Source organism: Hevea brasiliensis, chromosome 14 (assembly GCF_030052815.1).
Source record: "Hevea brasiliensis isolate MT/VB/25A 57/8 chromosome 14, ASM3005281v1, whole genome shotgun sequence".
Lineage (NCBI taxonomy): Eukaryota > Viridiplantae > Streptophyta > Magnoliopsida > Malpighiales > Euphorbiaceae > Hevea > Hevea brasiliensis.
Genome location: NC_079506.1, coordinates 20,033,332 through 20,045,079, shown reverse-complemented (window position 1 = coordinate 20,045,079; position 11,748 = coordinate 20,033,332). Strand labels below are relative to the sequence as shown.

Below are 11,748 nucleotides of genomic sequence, written 5' to 3'. Positions count from 1 at the left end.
AAGCTTCTGTGATGGAACCTTATTCTTGCTGTTTTGGTGAAGGTGCAGGATTCATGTTTCTCTGCTGAAAATTAGGCAATGGTTGCCTATTTTGCTGATATGGAATTCCTTATTACTGTTGTGGTTGAAGATTCTGATTTGGGACTTGATTTTGCTGATTTCCCCATGAAAAGTTAGGATGATTCCTCCAAGTTAGATTATAAGTTTGAGAGTAAGGATTCCCCATTTGTTTATTTCCATAATTACCAACATATGCAGCTTGCTCTCCATAGTCTATTCCACAGCTGGTAGTTCCTTCTGCATAAGCAACTTGTTGTGAACTTCCAGATGATGATGATGAACTAACCAACATACTTAAATCTTTCATCTTCTTAACCAAAACATTTGTAAGTGCATCAAACTTTGCATTAATCATGTTGAATAGATCAAGGTCATACATTCCAGCAGCTTGCCTCTTTTGAGTTGGAGCTGGTCCTCTTGGACTACTCCAACGATGAGTATTCTTTGCAATTTTCTCCAATAGCTCATAAGCTTCATCTTCATGCTGCATAATAAATGCTCCTCCTGTTTGAGCATCAATAATCCCTCTAATTGCAGGAGTAACATTGGTGTAAAAATTCTAATTTATCATCCATTTTGGAATGGCATGATGTGGGCATTGTCTCTCTAATTCCTTCCATCTCATCCATGAATCATAAAGAGTTTCATCTTCTCTTGGTCTGAAAGCTGTCATTTGATTCCTCAATTCTTGAGTTTTTCCAGGTGGAAAATATTGTACAAGAAATGCATTAGTGAGTTGCTCCCAATTTATAATGGAGTTATGAGGTAAAGAATCAAGCCAATCCAATGCTCTATCCTTCAAAGAGAATGGGAATAGCTTCAATCTTGTTGGATCATCAGATACTCCAGGTTGTTTTTGCATATCACAAATCATAGCAAACTTCTTTAGATGTGTTTATGGATTTTCAGAAAGATGTCTCCCAAATTGGGAATTTTGAATCATTTGAAGAACCCCAAAATCCATCTTGTAGCTATTTGCAACAATTCTTGGTCTTGCTATCTCTCTCTTAAGTCATCAAAACGAGAAAAAGCATGATCCATCATAATTCCCCTGGGCACATTAGCATTTACAACCTCTTCACCTTGGGCTGCATTTTCATTGTTTCGATCATTTCCAGCATTACCACCACCAATTCTAATTCTTTCATTAGCTATTTCTGCTTCAATTTCAGTTGCTCTTAAGGCTTCTTTCCTTTTTCTGGTTTCTTTCGTGTTGGCTCTACAAAATTTCTCAATTTCAGGATTAAATAATAAGGATGTGTCACTTGTGCTTCTAACTCTTCTCATAAAAGATTAAGAGTACCTAAAAAAAAAACAAACAAACACAAAATGAAAAGATAACAAAAATAAAACTATAAACAACTAAAATAATCAATAATTCAATCTTAAACAAATAACTCCCTAGCAACGGCGCCAAAAACTTGATGTGGCCCAACCGCAAGTGCACGAGTCGTACAAGTAATATAGAAAAGATATCGCTCCCATGAGGAGTTGTGTTAATGATTAAATTTTTTATATAAAAATTGACTAATTTGAACTAATTTTGAAATTAAAGCAATAAATTGATAGATATTGAAGTGTAAAATCTATATGTACAAAATTAATAATCTATTCAACAATGTAATGATTTAACTAAATTTGCATCAAATTAAAATAAGCAAATTGAAATATGCAAGATTTAAAATGTCAAGTAATTAAATTCAATTAGAAATTAACAATGATAAAAGAGGCGATTCCGGAGTTCAGGAGATCATATTCAAGCTATTTTGGGATTTTTAAATTGGTTACCCAATCTTATGGAATTTACGGATTTTAAGGAGATTAATTCTTAAATCCTTTGAATACTCTTTCGAGTGGGACAAAGAGTGCCTTAATCAATCTAATCCTACTTTCGTGGAGTTAAAATTAATCAAGACCCATTAAGTTCCTCAATTAATCTGTAAATCCTCTTAATCCTTAGTCTATTTCTAGATCTAAGTTAATTAAGTCCAATTTTTTGATTATCTATCAAAAGGTTTTCTCCATTCGGTGCTTCAACCATGGATTAAGAATAATACTTAATGGGATCTTACACTAAGCATGTCATTGAGCACACAAGAAATGAATAAAACTTCAATAAAATCACAAAATATAGATTACCCAATCAAAATCCACAAAATATCTCAAATATTATATCCCAACTCCAGAATCTAATGAAAACTACTCACTATCCATAATATTTACAATAAATTCTGAGTTAATATGGAAATAAATCTTAAATCTAAGCTAAGAACTAAGAAACCCAATATAAGAAAGGTAGGAAATAGGGAAGAAGGGAAGAAAACTCCAAATCTAGTCTAGAAATGGAGAGGTGACGTTTTGCTCTATTTTCTGACTCTTCCCCTGCTGCTGCTCCTCTTTTGTCTTCTCCTCCCTTTCTAAAATGAGATAAGAACATATTTATATCTTTTTTTCTGACAAGTAGCCCTAAAATGGTGTGTTTGAGATGTAGTTTATATAAGGAAATCTTCTGCCAGCTCATTATGAAGACTCTATAAAACTGCATAAGTGTACTGCATAAGTTATGCAGTCCTTTATGCAGTTTTCGGCAGGTTTTTTGGCCCTCTGTGTGAAGCTGCATAAGCAAGGAGTAAGTCTGCATAAGTCATGCAGTGACTTATGCAGATTTCTGCAGGAATGGAAAAATTGCTTCTTCTCCCTGTGCAAAACTGCACAACTTATGCGGCAAGTTATGCGTAATTTCGCTACTGCATACTTCAACTTTCAAACTTGTTTTTGACATCTTTGGCTGTAGAAATCACTCCTCATTGGTAAAATTTCTTTTTTAGTCCCTCAAAAACACTATTTTTCCTACAAAACAAAGTAAAATTACAAATTAATCCAAAAATTGACAATTGTGAAAAACTACCTAAATAACTAATAAAATTGGCTAAAAGTAACTAACAAATGAATAAAATGGCCATGAAATTAAACCTAAATGACTATGCAAAGTGCATGTATCAATAACTCTTCGTTGAATAGTCTCTTTTATGACCGAACGCTGTCTGATTGATTTCTTAAAATTGGGCTCAATATGGGCTTACTACGGGCTTCGGGGGCCTTACGTTGACCCAAGTCCTAGTACCGGTCTGGCTCATGGGAACGAGTCGTGACATTGTTGATATCAAAGCCAGACCTCCTCTAGTAGATGTGTGGTTCAGGGACAAACTAGGCTGAAGCTGGTGGGCTTGTAACATCCCGTGCGGAAAGGGAAGGTCTCCGCTAGAGCGGTCCTCTGGGAGGGCAAGGCTCATTGGTGCCCTTGTCCAAATGGAGGACAGGAATGAACCGAATCATATATTGAAATGGAGGAAACTAATCACTAAAAGCGCCTTTTAGTGAAATGGCCTGGAGAGTTGAAAAACTCTAGGGTTAAGCATGCTCATTTGAGAGAAATCCTAGGATGGGTGGCCTCCTGGGAAGTTCTCCATTCCACCTATGGGATAAAACCGTTAGGCTCAAGATGAGGTGGGCCAAAGCAGACAATTCCACTAGTGGTTGGAGCAGGGGCGTTACAGGGATTTTGAAAAAGTTGTTAACTTTTTATAATATTTACAATATTAAAAATTTTGATAATTTATAATTATTAATAGAAGTTTTTTTCACTATAATTTTATTTGATAAGTAATTCAAAATGAAATAAAAATTTTATTTATATATATAATTTTATCATTTTGTTTTATTACGTTTAAATTCGTGTGTTTTAACTAATGTAAATAATTTTTATTACTTTATTTTATTTTTATGCTTAAATTAGAGAGTTTTTAGCTTATGTATGAAAATAAATAATTTCATTGTGATTGGAGCACCTAATACCATTTCAATATAATTAATAGACATTAATCGTGTTTGAAGATAGTCAACGACAATAATTTAATAAAAAGTAAATTAATTAAATCTTTTTAAAAATATAAACAATTATAATTCTAAATGTGAACAACTACCTAATAACTAAATGACATTTTGTTTAAAAAAAAAATAAAATAATATTTATATGTCAAAAACTAATAAATTTCATGTATTAATATAATTTTATTTTTATTTTTCAACTAATAATAGGTTTTTAATCAATTACCGATCTTTCTGACAATAGTATATGATCAAATAAAAATCATGAGAAGTAATTATTAAACTTTTAAGAAACATATGTCAGCATAATCCATAAATTTTATTACAATTTTTTTATTGGTTATTTAAATTATTAATATTAATTTATCAGATAAATACTTCATGGGTGTCACTCCAATAGACCAAAAAGACTAGCAAAGCCTCGAACTATGGAATAAGCAAGTCTATTTACCAGGATGTATAAATTTGAGGCCATCACTCTAGACAAGTGCATGATTCTTGAATGATACTGAATCGGATGCGCTAGCAATTAAGCTTACGGGAGATAGTCCCTTACAATGCTTTCATTTTCTATAGTCATTGAAGTTTCAGAGTTTTCTGGTAATAAAACAATTGGGGCGGTAAATCTTAATGCAGCATAAAAAAAAAAATGGGGGATGCCTGCATGTGTTTATATAGAAATAGGAATTGCCATGTTACTGAATTATAAAAAATTTTCCATGTGTCACGAAATGCACCTGCTCTCTGCTTTTAGAGAGCATTCATTTTTCAGAAGTAAAAGAAAATTATACATGTACACAAGTTGATCATATATGGTTGCATGCTTGATGGCTCATCTTCATGGCTGGAAATTCGTTTTCCTAAAGGTCTTTGTTGTGCTTTGCAATTAAACTCCGTTTGTCTCCGCTAAGTTTAGAGCTAAATGACCGATTTTAAATAGTTAAATAGCTTAATTGAGCTTCAAAATACTTTAAAAGTTTATGTGACTATTTGATATAAATTGAAGAGTTAAAATAGACCTTTTACCATAAAAATATATAAATTTTATATATTTTATAAATTAAATTTGATATATATATATATATATAATAATAATAATAATAATAATAATAATAATAATAATAATAATAATAAATCGATTTTAAATAATGTTTAATGTTGTCATGTTTTATTAAAGTTATAGTCAGAATGAGATATAATAGGAGCTGTTATTATTATATTTTTACATATTTTAAAATATTATTTAAAGTTTTTTTTATTTACTTTAATTAAATTAGAATTGAAGGATTATATTTCTTATCAATTTCAATTTATATTACTGTGTATTATATGAAACTATTTTAGAGGGAAATAAAATTAAAAAAAAAGTATAAGGAGAGAAAATAAAAGTTAAGAAAAAAAATTATTTTCCTCCTTTTATTTGGATATTAGAAAAAAAGAAAATTATTTTATAAACAGTAAAAACTTCATTTTATTCTTTTATTTTTAAATATATTTTACTTTAAAACAAGGCTTGCTGAAGGGATAATAACGAGTATGGTACTTATAAAAATCATCTTATCTGAATTTGAACCCAATTAATATTTTCAAAAATTTAAATCCGTTTCAAATCTAATTAAAATTTATTTTTAACTACTCGAATATATTCTAAATTTGATTATTATTATTATGAAAATATTTGAACTCGTTTAATTTTATATATTTTAATTAAAAATTTATATAAAATTTATTTTTATTAATAATTTATATTTTAAAATTTTAATAATTTTATATAATATTTTAATTTTATTTTATATAAAATAAAATATATAAAATCTATAAATATTATTATAAAAAATATATATTTTATATTTAATTAAATATTTATATAAAGAGATTCAAATTAAAAATTACTTACTCATATTCATTATAAATATTTAATTTTAAACTTAAATTTATCTAAAAATAAATTATATATTATTAAAATTAGTCCTTAGTTGTCATCTGCCGGTGGTTAGATTGAGAGTGTGCAATAATTATAGCCAAGCTTACAGTAATGCTCACGACTGAAAGTGGACATAAGCAAGTGACGTATGAGCAGATGTAGAAACAGCTACTGATTTGATAAGGATAAATTATTTGCATTATATTTAAAGATATATAAAATTTTTAAATAATAAGTTATTTAAGATATGATTTTTTTTAAGAATATAAAATTTTTAAAAATTTTACTTTTTTTAATTTATTAAATTAATGAATTAAAAAAATTTTAATAATTTATTTTTTATTATTTTGCATTACTTAAAAAAATTTCTCTACACTTTACTTAATATACTTTATTTTTACTTAAAAAAAAAATAGTGTTGATGACTCTTCATCCTGGGGGGTCCCAGCATGGGAAGTGAGTGCTAGTGAGGAATTGACTTCTAAAAATTGCACACGAAGTATATTTGTTTTCATTGATTTTTTATTTATTTATTTTTATCTCATATTGTCTCTATCATGTAAAAGAGAAAAATACATTAAGGGTCAACACAGAATAATTGATTACAATCGATGAAATTTAATTGTTTTAGTAAAAAAAAATAATTTAATTTAATTTTTAATTTAATTATCTTTAATTTAATAATTAAATTAATCAAAATAATTAAATTTTTATTAATTAATTAATATATTAATTATAATTTTATTAACAATATATTAGTTATAGTTATTAGTTTTATGAATTATAATAATAGTAGTAATCAACTTGTAATTATTCTTTAATAATCATATTTATTATTTTTTTATAAATAAAAAAGATTATAAATATATTTTATTTTTAATTAATTGATTAAATAATAATATAAAATATATTTTTATTTTTTTCAATTAATTCGGTTATAACTGATAACTAATCGAATAATTTTAGTTTGAGTTAATTTTGATTTTATTTTTTTGGTTGCGTTAATAATTTAGTTAGTTGAAAATTTATTTCGTTTAATCAAATGCTCATCCCTAATACATATGGGCTTGGTTCAATTCAAAATGTTGTATTTTCTAAAATGTATATTTTTCAAAAACTATATTTTTAAGGAATTTGTTCTTTATAAAATATAATATAAATATATTTGATATATAAATTAATTTTTTAAAAAATAAATTTACTTTAAACTATAAAAAAATAATAATATTTATAATATTATTTAAAGCGTAACAAATTAAAGAATTAACAAATTGATAAATTACTCATACACCATGTTGATGCACAATAGAGTGATTAACTGTAATATTCTTAATTTTTAAATAATTATTTTTATATAAAAGTATTAATATTTTATTGAATTAAAATTTTGAAAATTTATTTAAGATTTTCTGAATTTTAAAAATTGGGTTTGATTTTCTTAAATTAATAAATTTCATTGATTTATAAAAATTTATTTAAATACCACATGGCAAAAATAAAAATATATTTAGACTCCAAAAATTTTTTCGAGTTTTCTAAAATTTTTTCTGAATTTTTGAGCCTCGTTTCTGGTCCCGAGGTAGAGTAAAAATTTAATTTCGCATATCCTGAATTAGATAGGCTAAATCGAACCGAACCGAATCAAAGCGGTCAAATGGGACCAGTTCTCTTCTTTTTCTTCCTCCCTCTTCTCTCTCACGACACCCTCTCTTCTCCCCTTCGATTCCCTCTCCTCCCTCCTCTCCCGGCAGGCCAACCACCTCCCCTCCCTTCCCCAGTCGTCAACACACCACCCCTATGTCTTCCCCTTGCTAGCCACCGCCCCAGGAAGCCGGAAAACACACCCAAACCTCCTCCTTTGCACGACACGTCTCTTCACCTTTTAGACCAAAATCCATCCGATCTGACCACCAATTTGATCTGGTCTTGTTCCAAACCTCTTCTGCTCCTCAAGAGCTTTCCATAAACACTAAGAACTCTCATTTCCATTGAGCGGTTTGTCTAATTTTTGCCTGGAAAGTTTTAATCCATTTTGACTTTTGGGCTAAATTTCTCCCAAACCGGAAACCTCACAAAAATTTTGAAAGTATCGGCGTACTCTACTCAACGATAGCTTCACAACTATATAAATTTCAAAATTTTTCAACATCAAAATTTCAGTAGGTCCCTCGAAATTTGCAGTGTTTTTTCCGAGCTCCAAATGAGCTCATTTAATTTTCTAGAAATTTTATTCTAACCATTGGTGTTATAGGCTTCGCATAGGCATTTTCATTTCGCTGAAATTCGACTGTTACTCGAGTCTGCATTTTCGGGCCGGACAGACAGGCTACCGGAACAGCTTCAGAATCCAATCAAAATTATAGTCTACCCCACTATTTTCAGATACCCCAGACGCATTCCAAGCATCAGAATTTGCATAGGTAAATCTGAACCTTAAGTTTCTTCAATTTCTTAGTGTCAAATTTAGAATAAAAATCTATAAAATATTTATGAGTGGCTAAAAAATTATAAATCCTTTTGTATTAGTTTCATAATATTATTAAAGACCTCGAGGCAAAATTTTAAAAATTTTAGAGCTCGTTTGAATTATTTATAATAAAATGATATTTATAGGGACTAAAATGTAATTTTTCAAAATTATGATTATTGACTATTTTGGAGGGTTCAGGAGGGGCCATATGATGATGATGAGATGTGGATGGGATTTGTATAACAAAATTGTTATTTTGATCATTTTGTAGGTTGGGTAGATTCTAAGTATAGGGAAAACTCTGTTGGATTTTCGGCAAAATTTAAAATTTGTCCTATGACTCTTTGAAGTTTTGTTTGAATAAATATTGATAAAATTTTTTATATAATGTTTAGGTGAGCCAAGCCAGTCTTCCTCCTTCCCCCAGCCACCACAGTGATCAACGGTTAATTTGTGAGTATATATTGATTTTATTTACAATTTCAATTTTATTATATTTTCAAGGCATGCTCATACATTAAATATAAATATATTTATTTAATTAAATACTAGACATGCTCTATGTTGCATTTTCTATTTAAAAAATGGATGTGGATGTCTCCTTAGGGGGATGTGGATGTCTCCTTAGTGTAATTTGGAGCTGTGTGCTTGTGTTGGCGTGCGTGTGGTATGGTGTGAAGGATATGGGTAGGACGGACAAATCAGCTTGAGCTAGTATCGCTTGGGGCCCGTCCTTTTGAGAAAGTTAGGGTGAGTACAACTTTGAGTTGATCTCGCTGACTCCCGCATTTGGATTATTAAGCGAAAGCCTGGTGCGAGTTACTCTCTCTGGCAAGCCTTAGATTATGAGAGCTATATAGGAGATCAGCTCCCATCCATCCATATATATATATATATATATATATATATATATATATATATATATATATATATATATATATGTATGTATTGGTTGTGATGTATTGGTGTATGTGAGTGCTCCAAATTATTCTCTATGCTGATATTGCTTGAAATTGGTTAAATTGCTGATAGGTGTTGCATTTGATCCTTAAGGATATATTAGAACTAGATAGTTATAAAAATTATTTTTAAAATCAATATCTTACTCTATGAGTCAAACGCTCACTCATGTTCACCAATTTTTCCAGGTTATAGGAGAGTTTTTCTTGTGATTGACCTATCTCCTCCCTCGCAGGTCCATTGGTGCCTTGTTTATGTTTATTGTTATTGAATAAAATTTAGAACTCTACATGTGCTAGTGATATTTTATTTAACTTGGTATGTAGAAGATTAACTATTTAAATTTGTTAACTTATTGATTATGTATGTGTGGACTTATGGATTTATTTGTTTATGTCAATGAGAGAGCTGAGCTCCCAATGATTACATTGTGTTGATTGAGAATGTTGTGGGTGAGTTGAACTCCCCAAATGGTTATATATTGTGATTATAGGTCGGGTGAGTCAAAAACTCTTCATTGAATGGTCTGGATTATGGTCAGACTCTGATCGATTGGTTTCTTGAAATGGGCTTATACATGGACTTTAAGGTTGGGTGAATGAACAGTTAGGCTTACTATGAATTTTGAGGGCCTTATACTGACCTAAATCCTAATACCGATCCGACCCATGGAATCGAGTCGTGACATTAACATTGATTTTTCTATTATTTTGAAGTAAAAGCAAGAAAATCAATTATTGTCCAATTGACCCACTTAGACACATTATTGGGACAACAAAAAAAAATATATAGGAATCTTATTAATATTTAAACTTTCATTTTCAAATCATTAATATTTTTGGTCCCTTATATGAAACTTTATAGTTTCTACCTACTCTATTTCTGTCCGCTATTTTCTTTGCTTCTCTATTAAAACAAGTTCGTAATTAAATAACGTCAACTTTAATCGATTGCAAAATATTTATAATGTTCATCTTTAATGTTCAACCTTTTTCTTTTAAAAAGAAAGGAAATTTGGCAATGATTTGTCCTTTATTAGAGTTTTGGATATTCAAGACATGGTAATCTTGAAAATTAATTTAATATTATAAAATGATATTTTAAGATATTTTTTGTTTCAATCATTAAGCCAGAATAGTGGTATCTTATTTTATTTAAAAAAAGTGAAAAATATAACCTATTATTACTTTTTTCGATATTAAGAATTTAAATTAATTAAAATAAAATCTTCCGTCCCCACAGTAAAATGTAAAATTAAACAGTTAATCTTAAATTTTAGAAGTTAGAATAAAGATTTCTTTGAATTTAAAAATATAATTTTAAAATTTTAAGTAATAATTTTTTTAATTTTTAATAGTTAATTTATAAATAATACATTAATATGAATAATTTAAAATAATAATAATATATATAATTGTTATTATTTTTAAGAGGTAATGACTTTTTTAATTAGTTATTATACATTTAAAATTTTATTATCCTGTATGTTTGATATTCATCTATAATTAATTTGTAAAAAAATTTATAATTAATTTTATCATCATTATTACTCTAAATTATATAAATCAATTATTAAAAATTAAAAAAAAAGTTATTGTATAAAATTTTAAAAAATTTTATATAAGAAATAACTATTAAAATTTATCCAGTTAAAAACGCATCCACCCACTCGCACAAAAAGCCGGTTTGAATGGAAAACATGTCGGGTCTTGTTTCTCGGGTCGGGTGTTCCGGACCGCGTGGACCTAGGTGGAAGAGAACGACGACGGAAAACGCCATCCACGTTTGCAATTCTAGTCACGCATTCGAAACTGCGTCATGCCGGCTCGGGAAGCCGTGATTCACGTGTGCTACAAACTCCCCACAACGAATGCAATCGCCATTCAGCGCTTCTCTGATGGGCCTGGTCCATCTGAGTCCAGTTTGTTATGGGACCTGGGCCTAATAGGCTAATTCGGTTTTGTTTGCTGGGCTTGTCTTCTCGGCCTGATCCATTTTCCATTTTTTTTTCAACTTTAAAAATTATTCGTCTTTAAAAATTGTGAAACTTGCATAATTAAAATAGGACTTTTTAGTTAATCTATATAATATATAAAAGTGAAAGGAGGGACATTGGGATTTTCAAAAAGTTCTTAATTTTTTTATAATATTTACAATATTAAAAATTTTACTAATTTATAATTATTAATAGAATTTTTTTTTACTATAATTTTATTTGATAAGTAATTCAAAATGAAATAAAAATTATATTTATAAATATAATTTTATAATTTTATTTTATTACATTTAAATTCGTGTGTTTTAACTAATGTTAGTAATTTTTATTACTTTATTTTATTTTTATACTTAAATTAGAGAGTTTTTAGCTTATGTATGAAAATAAATATTTTCATTGTGATTGGAGCACCTAATACCATTTCAATATAATTAATAGACACTAATCGTG

At 28.7% G+C, this 11,748-nt stretch overlaps 1 non-coding gene across 1 annotated transcript; it reads left to right on the top strand.

Moving 5' to 3' along the window:
• The first annotated feature begins 641 nt into the window (after positions 1-641).
• LOC131173546 (small nucleolar RNA R71) lies at positions 642-748 on the top strand. The gene has a single exon (XR_009143862.1). It is a non-coding gene; the product is annotated as a small nucleolar RNA R71 (small nucleolar RNA).
• The last annotated feature ends 11,000 nt before the right edge of the window (positions 749-11,748 follow it).